Source organism: Zingiber officinale, chromosome 5B (assembly GCF_018446385.1).
Source record: "Zingiber officinale cultivar Zhangliang chromosome 5B, Zo_v1.1, whole genome shotgun sequence".
Taxonomy (NCBI): domain Eukaryota; kingdom Viridiplantae; phylum Streptophyta; class Magnoliopsida; order Zingiberales; family Zingiberaceae; genus Zingiber; species Zingiber officinale.
The window spans coordinates 111,026,663-111,047,699 of record NC_055995.1 but is presented as its reverse complement, the minus strand read 5'-3'; the positions used below and the strand labels follow the sequence as shown (position 1 = coordinate 111,047,699).

General features: G+C 44.5%; 1 long non-coding RNA gene across 3 annotated transcripts; it reads left to right on the top strand.

The window, feature by feature from the left end:
• Positions 1-12,878: 12,878 nt before the first annotated feature.
• LOC121985354 lies at positions 12,879-15,985 on the top strand. Of its 3 annotated transcripts, none has more exons than XR_006113131.1 (4): positions 12,879-13,320; positions 14,783-14,883; positions 14,945-15,116; positions 15,478-15,985. It is a non-coding gene; the product is annotated as an uncharacterized LOC121985354 (long non-coding RNA). The 3 variants fall into 3 exon arrangements; XR_006113130.1 differs by having other exon boundaries at positions 13,644-14,883; XR_006113129.1 differs by lacking the exon at positions 12,879-13,320 and having other exon boundaries at positions 13,345-14,883.
• The last annotated feature ends 5,052 nt before the right edge of the window (positions 15,986-21,037 follow it).

The following is a 21,037-nucleotide window of genomic DNA, read 5'->3' as shown; positions in this document are numbered from 1 at the left end:
TCAGCTCTGACAGCTCGAGCGAGCGGTGACGGCTACGCGGCCACGTGGCGCCCACTCACGGGTCACATTTAATGAGCACCATTATGCGGACGTGGTCGCGTGCCCAGCCTTAATGGCGGTGATTTGCATGAATCCCTAGGAATTTCTAGGGATACCAGCGTTGACCACTGCCAGAGCAGCGGGACAACCGCTGGCAAACAAAACTTGCCAAGTGCCAACCGGTGCCGCGCCGATCGGCATCACCTACCTGCGTAGTCCCCGATCGGATAGACACTAACATCGGTAGCCGAGTGGCAGGAACGCCACCAAGCCAACAGTCCAGCCAGTCGGACTTGTCGTCTCCTTCGACTAGACTTAAAGGGAAGGCACGTGATCCGGTGGTAAGGATCGGGGGCCTACAGAGGAAGGGGTCAACGACAGCGGAGAGTCAAAGTTTCGGCTGAGTGGGGAGGAAGTCTCCTGGCCGACCGGCCTGAGTAGATCCCGGGCCGGCATGAAGACATCTCGACCTCGGGTCGAGCTTCCGACGCTCACAAGCTCCCTTATAGACGAACCGCTATGCCGAGTAGCTAGGCTGCTCGGACGAACTGCAGAACAACTAGTTGGTGCCCCGTCCGAGTATGTGACCGAGCGGCCATCTCGCCCGGTCCGAGGTGTATGTATACCCGAGCGCCCTGGAGGCCGAGCGACCAGCCCGTCCGACCCAGTTAAAGACAAGGGGCTTAGAAGAGGACAAAAGGGGCAGCTAGTGATATCATTCTCAAGACACCTGCCACCGACAAATAACATGGCCGGCGGCAGGGCCGTACCAAGGATCGTACAGAGGAAGTTTTCGCTGCCGTGGCAGAGATATGCTCGGGCAATTACGGCATGGCGTCAAGCATGCTTTTCTGACACAACCATTCTGAGGTATGCTTTGAGGAACGTACATACCTCGGGAAGCGTGCACGCACATCTCCGGGGCCCTATATAAAGACCCCCGGACTTCGATGGAGGTATGATTTTTTTTCTCATCTACTGTAGCCACAGTCTCTATTCTGCCTCTGTTTCTTCTTGCCATCGCCTGACTTGAGCGTCGGAGGGTCGTCGTCGGGAACCCCTTCCCGACCCGGCTTTGTTGCAGGTTCATCGGAGGCTTACGTCGCTGCGGAGATCACCCGGGAACAGCAGAGAGCGTCACATCCCCAATTTCCATCGACTCAGCGCGCGGAGAGGATTACTCACCAATGAAATCATTTGATAGGATTAGTTTGACTTGCTAAATATTATGATGCACTATCTAACCACATGAGTCTTGATTGTGGGTTTTGCTTGAGGACAAGTAAAGATTTAAGTCTGGGGGTGTGATATGCGTAGATTATATACACTTTTATGCATGTTTGGGCGCACATATATTTGTATTTCATTAGCATAATCTACGTTTATTGCACCCTATTTCTCTATAATGTTATACTTCCATTATATTTTATTCAAAGATATGCTATTTGCTTGTTTTTATTGACAGGACGCTATTTGGAGCAAAAATGCACACAGGAGCTTGGGTCGTGTAGGTCACACGGCCGTGTGGCCATTAGCATGTTTCGGTCGTGCCAAATGGCACAGTCGTGCCTACAATCCGGATGTGAAGAGGGCCACGTCCGTGTGAGACACACGGCCATGCCAACATCCCGTGGCCAAGCAACACACAACCGTGCCAAATGGCACGGGCATGCCAACAATCTAGAGGGAGGAAGGCCACGGTCGTGTGAATCCACACGGTCGTGTGACCTCGGCAGAGAAGATGAGGGCCACGGCCATGTGAGCCACATGGACATGTGACTCAACCTTAAAGGAAGCCGTGTGGATTCCACACGGTCGTGTGATGAAGAACACGGGCTGTGCCACGCCAAAATAGAGTTGTGCTGAATTCTAGGCAGATTGCAGACCGATCGTAATTCGGTCATAACTTTGTGCTCCGTTAGAGTTTCGGGATGTTCTTTATACTAAAATGTAGCTGACTTCAAGATCTACAACTTTTATTTAGATGCAACAGAGAGATAGCACCGCCTTCCCATGCTAAATGGCACGGTCATGTCTCCCAATCGCGGGTTCAACTGGACCTCCACCCAGACTACAAACCAAACTTTGAACCGCCATAACTTTCGTCTCGGTTGGAGACATGGCTCGATCCAAGTATCGGATTGAAGATAATTTCAAAATCTACAACTTTAGTTCAGGGTGAATCACGAGAAACCCTGGTTTAATGGGTGAAAAACTAGGTTTACCATACCCCTGTAATCCTGATTTTCCTGGGCAGCTTGGAGGAGGTATAAAAGGGTCAAGATCCCCATTCTTTGACTCATATTGGGTTTGGGACTTCGTCCCTCTCCTTGAGGAAGGGTTCTCCCCTTAGGGGGAAACCCAAGAGCTTCATTCTCCTCCATTCCTTCATGATCTATCCATCTCCAGAGCAAGGAGGCATCCCCAAGACATCGAAATCATCGACAAGCATCTCCTCTTCCCCTTATTCTCAGATCTAGGGTTGTAAGTATGCTTTATTTTATGTTTGGGGTTTGTTCTTCCTTACCAATGGAGTAGATCTCCATATCTAGGACTAGGGAGTATATATGCTGTGATGGATGATGTAAAACTATGTAGATTTGTCATGATTATATTCAATGACTTGTTGATGCCTTGTTTATGTTTGATGATGTGTGTGTGAATGTTTATATATATCTTTTACATATTTTATCAAATGGTTGTGTAGCCTTGTTAATCTCGTAGGGGGATACCCTAGATTGTATTGTCGCTAAGCGTCGTGACAGGACTTCCCCATTAAACGGACGTCTAGAGTATCACCTTAAAAGGAGAAGCAAATCTCCACAAGGAAGTAGGGGATCATGCGTAATCTCTATTTCTATTTCTATATTATTGTGTGGAGTGTGTTTGTATGTTGTATGACCACGGGGTGTCGTGATAGGGTTGCCCCATTAAACGGACTTCATAGGAATCACTTCCATTTAGTAGCATAGAACATAGAGTAGGAGATCATGCCGGCTTATCCACTGCAGGGGAGAGTCAGTAATGAATCTAACTTCCTACAAGAGCATGAACATAGAGGATAGGAACTAAGTAATCTATGTAACATCGCCTAGCATTACAAGGAAACTGAAATCCTAGAATCTATCATCCTCCATCTTATTAGCTCAACCCCTCTCAAGATTCATTCTCTCTCTTCCCTCTTCTCTTTCTCTTACTCTCTTTTTCCACGTTTGTCTAGATAATTCGTTGTGCGAAGTTAACTAGTGCTTAATCAATAGTCCCTGTGGATACGATAATATTTTATATTACTGACGACGTAACAGTACACTTGCGGTGATGTAACAAATAGATCCCATGAGATCGAAGGGCATGGTGCCCGTGAGTGGAGTGGGCACGGAACTTATGAGATCGAAGGCGAACAAGAGCGGAGCCTATGAGATAAGTGGGCGTGAAGCCCATGAGATCGAAGGCGAACGGGAACGAAGCTCGTGAGCTGAGTGAGCATGGAGCTTGTGAGATCGAAGGTGAACAGGAGCAGAGCCCGTGAGCCAAGTGGGAGCAGATCTTGAGAGATAAAAGGGCACGGAGCCCATGAGATCGAAAGCAAACAGGTGCAGAGCTCGCGAGCTGAGTGGGCATGGAGCCCATGAAATCAAAGGCAAACTAGAACAAAACCCATGAGCTGAGTGGGAGCGGATCCCATGAACTGAGTAGGCATGGAGCCCATGAAATTGAAGGAGGACAGGAGCAAAACCCATGAGCTGAGTGACAGCGGATCTCATAAGATTGAAGGACACGGATCCCATGAGATCGAAGGTGAACGGGAGCGGAGCCCATGAGCTGAGTGGGCATAAGCTCGTAAGATCAAAGGCAAATTGGAGCAGAGCCCATGAGCTGAGTGGGAGTGGAGCTTGTGAAATTTAAGGCGAATAGGAGCAAAGTCCGTGAGCTGAGCAGGAGCGGATCCCGTAAACAGAGCAAGCACAGAGCCCGTAATATTGAAGGTGAATGAGAGAGAATCCCTTGAGCTGAGAGGGTGAGGATCCCGTGAACTGAATGAGTACGAAGCTTGTGAAATTGAAGGCAGATGGGAGCGAAGCCCGTGAGCCGAGTGAGAGTGGATCTCATGAACTGAGCGAACGCAGAACCCGTGAGATCGAAGACAAACGGGAGCAATGCCCATGAGTTAAGCAGGCCTGGATCCTAAGACACCAAAGGGTACAAAGCCCGTGAGTTGAGCGAGCGTGGATCTCGAGACACCAAAGGGCACAGAGCACGTGAGTCGAGCAGGAGCAGATCCCAAGAGATCAAAGGCGAACGGGAGCAGAGCTCGTGAGTCGAGCTGGAGTGGATCCCATGAATCTAACGGGAGTGGAGCCTCTGAGTCGAGCTGGAGTGGATCCCATGAATCTAACGGGAGTGGAGCCTCTTAGTCGAACGGGAGCGGAGCCCGTGAGTCGAACAGGAGCGGAGCCCGTGAGTCGAACGAGAGCAGAGTCTATGAGTCAAACAGGAGTGGAGCTCGTGAGTCGAAGAGAGCAAATCCTATGAGTCGAACAGGAATAGGAGTGAAGCCCATGAGCTGAGTGGGCGCGGAACTCGAGAGATCAAAAGCTAATGGGAGTGGAGCCCGTGAGCTGAGTGGGCGGGGAGCTCAAGAGATCAAAAGCAAACGAGAGCAGAGCTTGTAAGTTGAGTGGGCACGACCCATGAGATAGAAGGGAGAGGAGCCCATGGGATACTCAGGTCTGAGCCCAGTGACGATACTTTGGTCCGAGACCAGTGGAGATATTTTGGTCCGAGACCAATGGAGATACTCCGGTTTGAGACCAATGGAAATACTCTGGTCCGAACCAATAGAGATACTCTGGTCCAAGACCGGTGGTGATATTCTAGTCCGAGACCAGTGGAGATAGTTTGACCCCAAATGAGGGAGCCTAAGTCTTGAAGAGGACATAATGATAGAGATACGTTGGTCTGAAACTAGTGGCGATACTCTGGTCTGAGATCGGTGGCTATATTCTAGTCCGAGACCTATGGAGATACTCCGGTATAAGACCGGTAGCGATACTCTGGTCTAAGACTAGTGGAGATACTCTGGTCCGAGATCGATGGTGATACTCTAGTTCGAGACTAATGGAGATACTCTGATTCAAGAACAGTGGTGATACTCTAGTCCAAGACTAGTGGAGATACCTCGATCTGAAACCGGTGGCAATAGCTCGACCTCAAACAGGGGAGGTTGGACCCTGATGTCAGTGGAAGCGGAGCCCGTAGGCCATAGCAATATGAGGGAGCAAAGCTCGTAGCACACTTGATCGGGGAGATGAGCCCCTATTCCCTTATCGGAGAGCGAGACCCCTAGCCTATAATCAGAGAGTGATGGCACGAAGTCAGAGGGTGATGGCATGGAGTCGGAGGGTGACACAGAGCCGAAGGACGACACGAAGACGGAGGACGACATGGAGCCAGAAGCAATGGCGTGGAGTCGGAGGGTGGTATGGAGCAGGAATATGACAACGACATGGAGGCTCGAATATGACAATGACACACAAGTCGGATTATGACAACCGTACGCACGCAGAAACAGAATACAACATTGACGCGAAGGCTGGAACATGACATCGGTGCAAAGGCCATAACAAGGTTGGAACAACACCAAAAACATATGACAATGCAAATTAGATGTCGAATCGACATTGAAAGTGTACAACAGTGTGTATCGGATGCTGGATTGACTTTGGACGTGTATGACAGGATGGATAGAAGGTCGACTGCGACGATGAGGGTCTACTGCAACTCGGAGGCCAACTATATTGTTGGGAACTGGCTGTGGCTCGAGGTTGATCTTATGCTGGCATGGTCAACAAGCGACAGTAGACATGGGACATCGGAGGCAGCGCCGAAAGGAGGAGGAGGTGTCAATCTCCACAAGGGAGGACGGTGTGCGTCGTGGGACGACGGAGGCTTCAACATGAGAGAAGGAGATTGTGAGGGAGGCAGCGCTTGGGTTGTCGATGCATAAAGAGGAGGAGGCGGTGCTGTTGTTCAATTGTGGACAACGTAGAGAAGGCTACCGGCTGGTGACTGTGGATGCCGAAAAGAAGAGAGTGGGAGGTGATGTTGTCGGCCGACTGAAGAGGGGTAGAAGAGGCGGCATCCGTGTGAGGGGAGTTGCAACTTGTGTCATGGGACAATGGAGACAACGTCGGCATCCAGCGTCTACTTTTGAAGGCATGTCCGATAGTGGGGTGGTTGTACGTATGCAGGGAGGTGGCGGCCAGGCGTTCAATGAGCAATGAGGGAGGTGATGAGTGCCCACTAGTGACAGCCTGGTCATGGGGGAGAGAGAGAGATGGGGGTGACACATGCAAAAGGGGAGATGGCGTCCTGTAGCACCATGTGCCATACCAAGGAAGTGGTGGCGCGTCAAGAGAGAAAAAAGAGGTCTCCCCATCGCGTCAACCTAACCGACAAATAAAAGGAGCTACAATAAAATCCCAAAAATGCCCCTATCATTATCTCCCTTCATTGTATCACTCGAGTTGACTCAAGTTTGGGTTTCAATGTTTGATCAATATTAAAGATGTCAAGTAGGTCAAGGTGGACCGGATACTTGACGATGTCAAAAGCCTAACAGGGAGTTGGCAAAAGAAGAGTCGACTAGGTCAAGATTGATTAAATACTTAATGATAAAGAAGTCAAGTAGGCCATGGTTGATTGAATATTTGATGATGTTAGAACTCCAACAGGGAGTTGGCACAAGAAATCAAGTAAGTCAAGGTTGACCGGCTATTTGACAATGTCAGAAGTCTAATAGGAAATTGGCACAAGAAGTTAAGTTGGCCAAAGTTGACTAAATACTTAACAATATCAAAAGTACAACAGGAAGTTGGTAAGAGAAATTCAAGTGAGTCACGATTGACCGAACACCTAGTGATCAGAAAACCAACAGAAAGTTGGCATGAAGATGAGAAGTCCAAGTGGGTCACGATTGACCAGACACTTAATGATCGGAAGTCCAACAAGGAGTTGACATGAGAAGAAAAAAGTCCAAGTAGGTTACGCTTGACTAGACACTTGGTGATCAAAAGTCCAACAAGTAGTTGGCAAGAGAAAAGTTCAAGTGAGTCATGGTTGACTGGACACTTGGCAGTCGGAAGACCAACAGGGAGTTGACATGAGGTGTGAAGTCCCGACGGGTCAAAGTTGATCAGATGCTAAGCAACGAGAAAGTTCCGTCAGAGCAAACTTTTGAAGGTCATAACTTTTGACTCAGATATCAGAACGGTATAATTTTTTGTATGAGACAGAGCTCATTCAGAGATCTATTTTTACTGCTTACTAATTGATTGGTGCAATCTATTGAAGTCTATTTCAAGCAAACAGAATGTTTTAGAATCGATTGGTATAATCGATTGAATGTTATCAATCAATTGGTGCAATCGATTGATCGGGTAAAATAGTCGTTCTGCAGATTTAAATGGTCGAAATTGATGTGACAATCAATTGGTAGGCGAAAATCAGCCTAAACAACAACCGTATAAGTAGGGTTTCGTTTGGAGAAGAAGACGTCGATTCTTGAGGATTTTGGAGTAAAGTGTTGCTGTATTTCGGGATTAATAAGAGACATTCTCAAGCAAAAACAAGCATCCAAAGTAAAGCTCAATTGTGTAAACTATTTATTTTAATTTCTTATGATTTTGTTTATATTTTTGTATTTTCTTGTGTTTGTTGTAAAACATCTTGTAAGAGGCTTTTCCACCTCTAGAAGGTATCTGAAAAAGAGAAGTTAATAGTAGAGGGAGATCACTAGGAGTAAGGCCTTGGATTAGTCATCTAAGAAGTAAATACCAAGTAAAATCTCGGAGTTGTACATATGGAGTCAAGTTTGAATTAAGATTTCTATTATGCATTCAAATGATGAGAATCAGTTTACTTGGATTTTGATGATTCTTCAACGACTATGGCATCAACCCATTGTTATGTGTCATTAGTGGAGTGGACCGATCCTAATTAGTTTGTGAGTAGTTCCCTTGGATTATGGTTATTTCCTCTGGTAAATATGTTATTAGTCAATTGCTAGAACTTTATCAATTGACTCAGTTGATCCAAATTTATCAATTATTGAATCTTTTAATGATATTTTTACCAATCTATTATTTAAACCTCATCGGTTGTCTTCTCGTGATAATTGTGGACTTCTCTATGTAATATCTTTGTAAATATGAATGATTTAAAATATCACTCGATTGACTAAGCTTTAGTCGAGATGTTTACCATCTAATCAACTCATTCTGATGTGTTGCAAGTTTCTTTTTTGCTTTTTATCAACTCCCTTGTTGACTGCCTAAATTAGTCAACTAATTATGATCAATAGTTGATTCATTCATTGACTTTGATTTTGAAACACATGTTTATCAATCAAGTCACACTTAAGTAAAAAATAATATATACACCTAAAATACAAGTTGTTTATAATTTCTCATAACTTAGTTGTAAGTATCTCATGGTAGTTTTGATGTGATTAACCAAGTCAAATTAGGTCATGTTATGTTTTGATATCCTGTGTCTAAGTGTGCAGGAACTTAGGAGCATAGGAAGCCGAGTGAAAGACGCAGCTAGCGAAAAGGACGGTACGAGAGAGAGTCGACGGGTTTGGTTGCGGGACCGAGCGCCCGAAGAGGGTCCAGACGCCTGGACCAGAAAGTTTATCGCAAAGTCAGTTGTCGCGTTCCGTTACGATGAGGATAAAATTTTATCGCCCTACAGGCATCTAGAACCCTTCCAGGCACCCCGATCAGGGCTATAAATATAGTCCTGATTCCAGAAGCTAAGAGCAATACTTGAAAACTATTCCATTTGAGTTTAACTTTGTAATTGTGAGTTTTGATTGTTATAAGAGGCTACTCCATCCAAAGGATTTTTTTAGTGAGTTTTAATTTTCTTGGATTAGCAATTCGCTTATTGCAAATCAAATAACTCTTTTTGTGCCTCTTCCTTTTAATTAGGTTCTTAATTCTTTTATGCAAGTATTTATTTTAATCAAGCTATAAGTTTCGAGGAAGGTGTTTTGTTTGAATTTATTGTGCAGGCTATTCACCCCCTTCTAACCGGCCACAAGGGACCTATAATTGGTATCAGAGCCAGGACGCTTCAATAGGACTAATCGCCAATCCAAGCATAAGAGATGGCTGGATCGAGCATCTATCCACCGAAGTTCGAGGGGGAATTTGTGAACTGGAAGAAAAGGATGGAGGTATTCTTTAAGACAGAATTTGATTTATTACTAATTATGAAATTTAGTTTTGTAGCACCAAAGAGCAAAGAAAAATACCAATGGACAAAAAAGGAGCAAGCCGACTTCATGGCAAATGACAAAGCAGAGTTTCATCTGCTTAGCATCTTACCACTTCAAGAAGTCAACCAGATCAAAGCCTATGAGTAAGCCAAGGAGCTTTGGGAGAAATTCCTTGAACTACATGAATGGACCTTAGAGGCAAAACTAGCGAGACGGGATCTGCTCCAGAACCATATCAACAACCTCCGATTAGAAGAAGGTGAAAACGTTGCACACCTCCACTCAAGAATCAAGGAACATATCACCGGACCACAAATTCAGAGAAAAGGTAACCAATCGAGATTCGCTAAGGTACTCGCTTAACGTCTTTCCTAGGACTTTTGAATGGGTATCCTTAGTAGATGCATATTATGTCTCCAAGGACTTAGAGGTAAGTACTTTAGAAAAATTATTTTATACATTTGAAGTTCATGAAACTAGATATGCAAATCTGAAGAAGGAGTTCAAGGACAACATTGCCTTAAAGGCAAAAATGGATGAACTAGAATTCGAAACGTCCCTTAACGATGACGAAACGACATTCATGGTAAGAAAATTCAAAAAGTTGTTTAAAACTAATAAGTTTAGTCAAGTGCAGGATAAAAGAAGAAGAAAAAGAAAGATAAGATGTTACCATTGCGATGAAGAAGGGCATGTCAAAGGCAACTATTCCAAATTGAAGAACAAGGAGAAGAAGAAGAAGAAGAAGTCGATCTAGTCAAAACATAAAAATCTAAAAGTGACGTGGGATGAAACATCGTCAGAGTCAGAGATCGAAGCCCAAGCTGGACTTGCATTGATGGCAAGTCACTAAGAAGGCGACGAAGCAAACTCTTCCGCAATGAGCATCGATGAAGGGGGAGCAACATAAGAAGAAATCAGCTCTACAGGGGAGCATTAGAAATCGATAAGGTAAGTCAGGTACACTCTTTATCTCCTGACCAGTTATTTAAATTCGTAAAAATATTATCAACAAATGTCTGTAAATTAGAAATTGAAAATAAAAAATATAAAAAGGAAAATGATGAATTAAAACTAACCTTAGCAACATCCTATCGATTAGAAGATTTCGACAAGATAAAAATTGAAAATGAAAAGCTGAAAATAGAAATAGAAAATTTGAAAAATTTTACATGCTCACATGTTCAACTAGCTCAAAATTATTCAGGACTTAATTGGTATTATAGATATCATAAGAACTAAATCAGAAAAGTATCACCAAAAAATATTTGGAAAAAAAATCTTATTAATCCAGTAGGAAGGAATATATTTTTGGATTCTAAAATCATGCTTGGATTGAATTTTTATGCATGTTTTATATTTAAATTGATTTAATATTTTTATTGCTTAGAATTGACTAAATAAATTTTTTTGTATAATTTCTGTTTAAAATAAATTTGATTCTAATTTTTCATAGAAAGAGAATTTCATCACTTATCAATAGGAAAAATTTTTACTTTTTCTAACCATTAAATTATTTTGTATGAATTATTTAAGAAAATTTTATTTATCCATTTAAAAATATCTCGCATTGTTATTTTTGTAAAGTTTATTTTTTTTAGTACTTTATCATTTTCTCTATCTAAGAGAATTTTTCCAAAAAAAATTTCCGAGGTGAATTTTCTATAAATTATTTAGCCAAATGAAAATTTTTAATATTAAAAACTCTCAAAAATTCAATTTTTGAAATTTTATTTTTTCTGCAAAGTTACTTGCTATTATACATTCTCAGAAAATATTTGAAGATCTTTCAAGGTAAATAACTATTTTTTAAGTAATTTTTTGAAAAATATATTTTTATGTAGAAAAAAAATTATTTTTGTTTAAAATAATATAATTATTTTTTTTTCTGCTTTATATATAACTGTTCATCTATTATAAAATTTTTTAGGATTTTTCCAAGTCTATAATTTTTTTAAATTAATTTTTATAAAAATAGTTTATCTAGATTTTTTAAATTTAAACTTTTTGATCTTTTTTGAATGATAGTCAATTTTTTTTACCCTTAGACTCTATTTTACATTTATTTCAAGTTATTCTCATGGATAACCCCTATTTTTAATGTGATTAAAATAGGAGAAGTGGAGATTAAGTCTAAGGGGAGGGTAATTAATTTAATTTACCTTGTTTCTTGATTTACTCTAACTTAACTTGGATTGTTCACATTAAAAAGAGCGAGATTGTAAGTACCCCATGATAGTTTTGATGTGATCAACCAAGTCAAGTTACGTTCTGCTATGTTTTGATGTCCTGTGTCTAAGTGTGCAGAAACTTAGGAGCACAGAAAGTCGAGTGAAAGATACAGCTAGAGAGAAGGACGACACGGGAGAGAGTCGATGGGCTCGGTGCACCCGAGGGACGAGGTGCTACCGAAGACTACGCTAACGGACAAGAAGGAAACGCGCGGAAGTTCGGAGGGACGAGAAGCCTGTGCGGAAGGTTCCTCGAGAAGGCCGAAAAATGGATTTGGGTAAGCCCCATTCCGGATGGCCAAAATCACTCAAGCAAGCAGAGTTGGAACAGAAGACCCGGACAAAAAATCAACTGGATGTTGACTGTGGTCTGGACGTCCAGATCTGGTCTTGGCGCTGGGATCTGGTCTGGGCACCCAGATCTAGTCCGAGCACCCGAACCGAGGGCGCCCTCGGAGGCACCCTCGAATGCGAATTGGGTTTAAGCGAGTCCGAGTGCCCGGAGCATGTCCAAGCGCCCGGACCAGAAAGTTTATCGCAAAATCAGCTGTCATGATCCGTTACGATGGAGATAAAATTTTATCCCTCTCTAAGTGTCTGAAACTCTTTCAGGCGCTTCGATCAGGGCTATAAATACAGCACTGATCCCATAAACTAGGAACAACACTTGAAAATGGTTCCATTTGAATTTAGCTTTGTAATTGTGAGGTTTGATTGCTATAAGAAGCTATTTCTTTCAAAGGAGATTTTTTTTAGTGAGCTTTAATTTCTTTGGATTAGCAATTCGCTGATTGCAAACTAAATAACTCTTTATGTACCTCTTCTTTTCAATTAGATTTTTAATTCAATATTTATTTTAATGAAGTTATAAGTTTCAAGAAGATGTTTTATTTAAATTTATTATATAAGCTATTCACCCCCTAATACATACGAATTTATCTCCAAGACTTCTCACGAAAGTATTTGATTCTTTAATTTATCAGGACTTCCGGTCTATCAAGAGACCTCATCTCATAATCTTTTTCAATTTTGATGATGCCCTATTATTGACCTATTGAGACTTTTTCGTTTACCAAGAGATCTAACTTTGACTCATGTGGCTATGCCCATATCTTCCAAAAAATAAAGCCAGTCTGCTTGTGGCTCCTTGCAAAAGTAGAACCGCCACCTTAGCGGCCTCATAGGTATCTAGAGGAGGTAAATCATGATTAAGTTGGGCAAGAGGGATGACTAAGGGTCAAATGAAATTTAAAATACAACAGACCGAAATTTTATGCTCATGTACAATTGATGACCCTGATCCCTGAACCTCCGTTGTAAGCGTGCACCCTTCCAGCTGATCCAGCCCCACAGCCAGTTCCGCTTGTGGCTCCTGCATCTAGCCGTCATGGCCTCTCGCCGCCTGCTCTCCTCCCTGTTCCGGTCCTCCTCACGACGATGCTCCGTTCTCAGGACTCCCACCCCTACATGTCTGACTCCCTGAGCCGGCCCTCGCCCCTCTCCCGCCGGCTATCTCCTCTCCCACGCCGCTGAGTATGCGACCGCTGCTGCATAATTTGACAACTAATTTTCGCTTAGTTCTCTGCACTTCGCCATTCTTCGATCTCTCCGTGCCTACCTATTTTCTAGCCATGATGGCCATCACCGCCCGCTCGCATTCTCCTCTCCGTGCCCGATTACTTCCATTGGTGTGCTTCATCCTCCCTGAGAATAGGTCAAGTAGATGTGATTTCTCAACACTCTGCCAAGAACGCCTACTCACTCACGGTTAGATTCTCACAAATTTTCGGTCAAGTAGATACGATTTCTCGTTATGGTCTCGAATATGGTATCTTTCTCATCATTCATACCCAATCCATCAAAAAGATTTGATTTTGGATTTTTTTCCCATGTGGGGCTTCTTTATGATTCCATGACCTAAGTTATTTAGTCAGAAGTATGATGAACTTACTCACGTATGAGTTCCAACTGCTACTCATGTCCTTGAGGGTCGTTTTCGTCGTTAGACGACAACTTTTGGTATCTGCAAATGTTTTGTTGTTAATCAAAGTATCGTTCCATTATCGATGGTCTCTGTTATATAAAATTAGGGCATGGGAACAAACCACTATGGTGGATTGCCTTCCCTTCTTTCTCTGCATATATGAATTCTCAACAAAGTGGAAGCAGAAGGAACCGGAAGACTTGGGTTTTGGTCCACCAAAATGCAGTGCTGAGCTTCACATTCATCTCCAAAGATCAGGTTGATCCTTTGTTTACTATCCTACTTGAAAGGGCTAATATCACGTTCAAGAAATTGGCTTCAGATTATTGGAGATTGCTCGAAGTACTGGTCATAGCCATGTGAGGTTCTTTGATTAATCATCTGTTAGAAGTGGTAGGTAACTAAAAAGTGTTGTAACTACTTTTGGAATACTTATTGAGGGAGTATAAGAATTCTAGGCCATTTTAAATGTCCTGATGAGTATGATCAACTACACAAAGAAGGCATTTTTTGCATGAATAAGATCATTAATTTTGTTGAATGCATAGAATGAGTGAGAGTAAGTTCTGTACCTTAATTTCCACTATGGAATGTCACGGATACGTATTAGTTTAGCTTCCCTATCAGAACAATTTAGTTAATCACCTTTTATTAACTTTATCCAATTATTAATTTATGTTATTTTCTTCTGTGAAGAAGGATTGTCACGTTGAACTGTTGGGCAATTGAGTGAAATACCTGATAGTTATACAATCATAGCACCAAAAGGAAGGATGAAAGTTTCAAGGTTGAATGATATGACTCCCGATGAACAAGAAGTCATCAATCATTTCCAGAGTGAAAGTAAACTGCAAGAGTCAAAGAAGAGGAGTGACAGCATACCATATTACAAGCTTTACTCCTTGGCTGATAGAACAGACTATATTTTACTGAGTGTGGGTACAATATCAGCTATCTTGAATGACATCTCCCTACCTATGTCAACAACGTTTTTTGGAGATATGGTTAATGCTTTCTCGATGAACATAAATATAAGAAACATTGCTCATGCAGTATCCAAGGTCGATTGCTCTTATAATCATCTTATCAAGAGAAAAAGAATCATAATAAATTTTTTATTAATCAGAGACCCTACTTTTTTTTCCTGACATGTGCAATTTTTTTCCTCTTCCTTTTGAGTTTTCATGTAACATTACACACATGAAATTCTCAATTTTGATTCCCAGAAATTGCATTTCTCATCAGGTCTCTCTCAAGTTTGTGTATTTAGGCTTGGCGAATGACATAGCATCATTACTATGTTTATTATTAGTGGTGGCTTGGCGTAAGAATACACATTTACCATGGTATGCCGCTTTGCTTATTTCGTAGCTAAGATGCTTAATGCTAAATAATGTTTATTATTAGAGGTGGCTTTGCTGGACGATCACTGGGGAAAGAGAAGATGCAAGGATTAGAAATCTCTACTTGAAAGCCATACTTGGATATTGGATTCTTTGACATGGAAGCAAACACAGGAGAAGCCGTGGCAAAGATGTCAGGTGGCGCATTTCTCATTCAAGACGCCATGGGTGAAAAGGTACCAGAAGATTACTTGATATCTGTGTTTTCCTTTTCAACTGAGCAACTGTTCCCACTGTCTTTTATTGTTTCAGTTTGGCTTGTCTGATCAACTAGATACACTTTCATATTTTTTCTCCTAGTTAGCTTTAGTTTCGACTCCCACTTTTACTGACACACCTATGTTTGTTGATACTATTATACTTAACAGTTGGATATTTAGAAATATATCTCAGTTATATGTTATATGATTTGCTCGTAGGCTGGAAAGTTTGTCCAGTTGTTGTCATCATTCATTGGAGAGTTTATTATAGCATTCATTCGAGGATGGCAACTTACACTTGTTATGTTGTTCACCATTCCTCCTATGGTTCTTGCAGCTGGAAACAGGGCTACTCTCTTGACCAAGATGGCAGCTCATGGACATTCAGCTTATTTAGAAGTAGCGGCAATTGTTGAACAAACATTCGGCTCAATTAGGACCGTAGGGAAACTTGTTTACATTCATGTGAGTTGAAAGAGTAATGGTTTTGAGCTAGGCTATTAATGTAACAAAACATGATATTAATCATGTTTTAAAGCGTCTGCAAACCTAGAGAACTTTTTTTGCTGACATAGGAAGCAAGCCCACATTTTGTTGCATTGAAGACCTTGGTAACAATTTTTTAGGCCTTCACCAAATTTGTAAGCTAGCTCCTTCAGAAACCTAAAAGAACTAGCCCATAACCGACTTGATTGTAATTATTATGTTTGTAAATCAGTTGTGGGTAAGTTTTTTGCTATGTAATAATGTTATTCCTGTTGTGATGTTATGCTCTATTATTTGTTAAGATCGAATGTATCTTATTTATTTACCAAAAAAATGAATATACATTCGAGATTTATAAATTCCAGTGTTTTTTCATTTGTCTTTAATTCATTTCTTAATCTGACGACTTCAGATGGTAGGTGCTAACTGAGAATTTTGTAGCTCTTGCATGGAATGTAATTTTGTTATTTAAAGCTCATAAAGAAATTGGGCTGAAATAGGTAATACCTGTTTCTTGATTGTAGTTGCTTGGTTTAATTATGTGAGCTTCGTTTAATATATAGATGATGCATTTATTGTTAGCTTATTATTTTTATTAAATCTGTTCAATGTAATAATTTCCTTTCTTAAGATGAATATGCAAACAAAAAAAAAACATTGAAAGTGGAGTTTTTTTTAAAAGCAAGAAAGGTACTCATATTTTTAAAGATGATGAAATATTACTAGAAAAATTCAATTCAAGAATGATTTTTTATTTTTGTAGACTTAATATGGATTTAAATTTGTGGATTATATGTGATCCGGCGGTAATAATGGGGGATCCACTTCCTGAAGGGTCTCAGCTTGAGGACAGATGGAGGGCTGACTAAGCGGTTAATGGCCGCGCCGAGCAGCTGAGTAGGTCCGAGCGGAACCAAAGATAACCCAGTCATGGACCGGGGTTTCCGACGCCAAGGCAGGAGAACCGAATGGCCGATCGGGGCGTCTGCCCGGCTGGGACCGAAGGTCCGAGTGGGTGGTCCGTTCGGCCAGGCTAAGGGCGAGGGTATGAAGGTTAGCCGAGCGGCCTATTCGTTCGGCTCAGGATATGGGGTGTCAGCAAGGGTATGTTTGATGATTACGCCGTACACAAGAGTGTACGATGGAGGATCTCGCCGTCACATCATGGAGAGGTTGATACAGTGGCGGTATGGCCTTATGGGCGTCTTTCTGACAGACCCATACCTGGACATGATCCTTCTGACAGACCCTTACCTGGGCATGGTCGAAAGCAGGTGATTGCTTTGATTGGCGCGCCCAGGCTCCTTCGAGAGGTCTATATAAGGTCTCCATTTCTTCACCGGAGGTACGCAAGTCTTCATCTGGAGGCCACCTTTTTGTTATTCCTCGCCTGACTTGAGCGTCGGAGGGCCGTCGCCGGGACACCCCTCCCGGCTCGGTTTTGCTGCAGGTTCGCCGGAGCACTCGAGGATCCAGCAGGGAGCGCCACGTGCCCAGTGTCCGTTGACTCCTGGTTCGGACAGGATCAAATTGGCGCCGTCTGTGGGAACGCTCCTGCATCCGACTGGAAACAATGGATGAGGCTGGACGACAACACACGGTGGCGCTTTCGACGGAAGAACTCGAAGCTCTGGTCGAGATAAGGGCCACCAAACTTGTGGAACAAAAACAGAAAGCAGCGGTCGAACGGCCGGAGCAACAAGCAACATCTGCGTCGGGTGGCCGAGCGGAAGCACCTCCAGCCACCGTCGCATTCCATCGGGCCTTATTTCGCACCCCTGAAGCCGTACCGACCCGAAGAGATAGAGGATCTTCTTCCGACGAAATGCTTAGGCGAGACGACAGAAAGGGGAAAGCTCCCCGAGCGGACTCATCTCCCGAGCGGATCAATCGCCAATTCTCGGAGGCTATTCTACGAGACCCTCTGCCCAAGCACTACGTGCCTCCGACGATCGGCGAGTACAATGGAACAACAGACCCAGATGATCATCTGGGTAAGTTCAATAACACAGCTACACTCCATCAATATACAGATGGAGTAAAGTGCCGAGTCTTTCTTACCACTCTCTCGGGATCGGCTCAACGATGGTTTCGGAGGCTGCCGGATGGATCCATCACTAGCTTCAACGACTTCCGAACGGCCTTCCTCCACCACTTCGCCAGCAGTCGGCGTTATCAGAAGACAAGCGTCAGCTTGTTCGCCATCAAGCAAGAGTCGAGAGAATCGCTTCGAGCATACATCCAGCGATTCAACCAAGTGGCGATGGATATTCCAACGGCCACGTCAGAGACGATGATGAATGCCTTCACGCAAGGCCTTGTGGATGGGGACTTCTTCCGGTTGCTCATCCGAAAGCCGCCCCGAGATTATGATCACATGCTACATCGGGCTAACGAATACATAAACGTGGAAGAAGCGCAAGCCGCTCGGAAAAAGGAAACTCCAACCGAGCGGGCACCTATGCATGCCGAACGGAAATTGCACGCCGCTCAGCAGCCGCCTAGAGGACCAAAGGCCGAAGCAGTCCGCTCCCCTCGTGGGAAGTCCCAAGTTCAAGAAGTAGCTGCCGCTCGACCTAAGCCAAAGAAGAGATGGACCCCTATGTTCTGCTCCTTCCACCGGACGGATACGCACAACACGAAGGATTGTCGAAGTCTTCCCTTCGTGGCTAATCCCGTTCCTAGGAATGCCAAACGACGGTCTCCTCCCAGCGACAGGAGACAAAGGACCCATGGAGCCGACCGGACCCGTCCCGAGAGGCAACATCAGCATACGCCCGATCGACATCGTTCTCCAAGGCAGGAGAATCGCCGAGCGTCCAGAGAACGGTCCCGACCGTCCGCTCGGGAAGAGGAAAACAGAGGCAATGCTTCCCGAGGCGAGATCAATGTTATTGCTGGTGGGCCAACCGGAGGAGACTCCAACCGAGCCAGAAAGACGAGCGTCCGGCAACTCCAAATCCACGCAGTCGGTTGCAGCCAAGAGCGAGCATGTGGACCGGAGATCATTTTCGGGCCCGGGGACTTAGAAGGAGTTGAAGTGCCCCACGACGACGCTCTGCTCATTAAAGCGGTAATAGCAAATTACACTATTCATCGCATATTCGTTGACACAGGGAGCTCGGTCAACATCATGTTCAAGAAGGCGTTCGATCAGCTGCAAATTGATCGAGCCGAGTTGTTGCCATGACGACCCCGCTCTACGGGTTTACGGCAACGGTTCAGGTCAGCTAAGATGGCTACCGCTAGGAGAGGAGCCGCTCAGAGGACAAGGACAACAAATTCGTGGTGGTTGACTCTCCTCGCCCTACAACGTCATTTTGGGACGACCGGCCCTCAGTGAATTCCGAGCGATCGTCTCAACCTTCCATCAAGATCAAGTTCCCGTGGAAGACAAAGTGGGAGAAGTACAGGAGACCAACTAGCGGCTCGGCGATGTTACATCGAAATGGTCCGAGCGGATTGCTCGGAAGGCGCCCCGAATCGAGGTACACGCCATAACTGAGAAACCTCCTGCTTTAATTTATGAGGAAAAGGAGGAGGTCCAGATCCATCCGACCCGATCGGAGGCTACGACTTTTATCGCCTCTGATCTGGAGGAGAAGCAGAAGGAGTAACTTATCCAATGCCTCCAACGAAATCATGATGTCTTCGTCTGGTCGACACATGAGTTACCCGGAATTTCGCCGAGCCTAGCGCAGCATGAATTGCATGTCCGACCGGACGCTCGGCCAGTGAAGCAGAGAAAAAGGGATTTCAGTGTCGAGCAGAATGCCATCATCCGGGCGGAAGTCGAGAAGCTTTTGGAGGCCGGCCATATACGCGAGGTACAGTTCCCGAGCTGAATGGATATTGTGGGCCCATTTCCGATGGCGACCGGGCAGAGGAAATTTTTGCTGGTGGCGGTCGATTATTTTTCCAAGTGGGTGGAGGCCGAGCCGCTGGCCAGGATCACCGAACAGATGGTCAAAAAGTTCATCTGGCAACACATCATCTGTAGGTTCGGTATCCCTCGCCGATTGGTTTCAGACAACGGACGGCAATTCACAGGGAAAGTGCTAGAAGATTGGTGCAAAAGCTACGGCATCGAGCAACACTTCACGTCCGTGGCTTACCCCCAAAGCAACGGTCAAGCCGAAGTAGCCAAGCGGGAAATCCTTCGTATTCTGCGCGCTCGGCTCGACCATCTCGGAGGAAGCTGGCCAGATGAGGTGCCGAGCGTCTTGTGGGCCCTCCGAACGGCTCCAAAAGAAGGAACGGGCGCCACGCCCTTCCATCTGGTGTACGGAGGCGAGGCGGTCATTCCGGTCGAAGTCGGTGTCGAGTCCGTCCGGATCCAATGTTACGATGAAGGCAACGCCGAGCAGAGGAACATGGAGCTGGATTTGGTTGACGAAGAGCGAGCCAAGGCATCCGTTCGGCTTATGGCATACCGGCAACGGATGATGCAAAACTACAACCGGCGTGTCATTCCCAGATCATTCCAGGCTGGCGATCTTGTCTGGAAGAAAGTCAAGCCGGTCGGCGACGTCGGCAAGCTTGAAGCTCCGTGGGCAGGTCCCTTCAAAATCATCGAGAAGCTCCGCTCGGGTGCGTATTATTTGGAGGATGAGGAAGGTCGGCAGCTAGATAGGCCGTGGAGCGCGAACCACCTCCAGCCTTACCGGGCAGGGTGAAAGGTGCGCCAATGTAAATAATCCTGTGTACTTTTCTCGACTGTATACTTGAAATGCAGAAATGAAAAATCGGAGAAACAAATACAAGGCATCGTCAACGGAACGAAGGCCAAGGCCGCTCGGCCTGGTAAGGAGTTAGCCTCGGAAAGCCGTCTAGCCCAGACGTTAAACCGTAGAGCCGCGCCGACCGGCTATAAATATCCGCGCCGTCGAGCTCCGACGTTAAATATCGAGAGACGAGCCGGCGTCTATAAACCCTCCGAGCGGAGAGCCGTCTAGCCCAGACGTTAAACCGTAGAGCCGCGCCGACCGGCTATAAATATCCGCGCCGTCGAGCTCCGACGTTAAAAATCAAGTCGGCCCGGCGACTATAAATACCCCGAGCGGACGAACGAATATCAGAGTAAGAAACCGCGGAAACTACAAATATTAAAACATTCAGGCCCGATTGGGGGTTGGTCCTTCGATACTCGGCGTTTGTTGACTTCACGCAGGCAAGATACGTGTAGAGCGAGTAGGCCTCCCCGCTCGGACTTTATGCAATGGGCCAAGCCGATCGGACGCGTGAGGGAGAACGCTTAAGAGCATGACTGACTCTAAGCATCAACGTTAAGCAAACAGAAGAATATTATGGATAATGAGTAGGAAGACAAGCAAAGGGGCATCGTTTCATTAGAAGAAAAGTTATGCCGAACGACACGTACAAAAATTTTACATCCGCTGAGCGGATGAAAT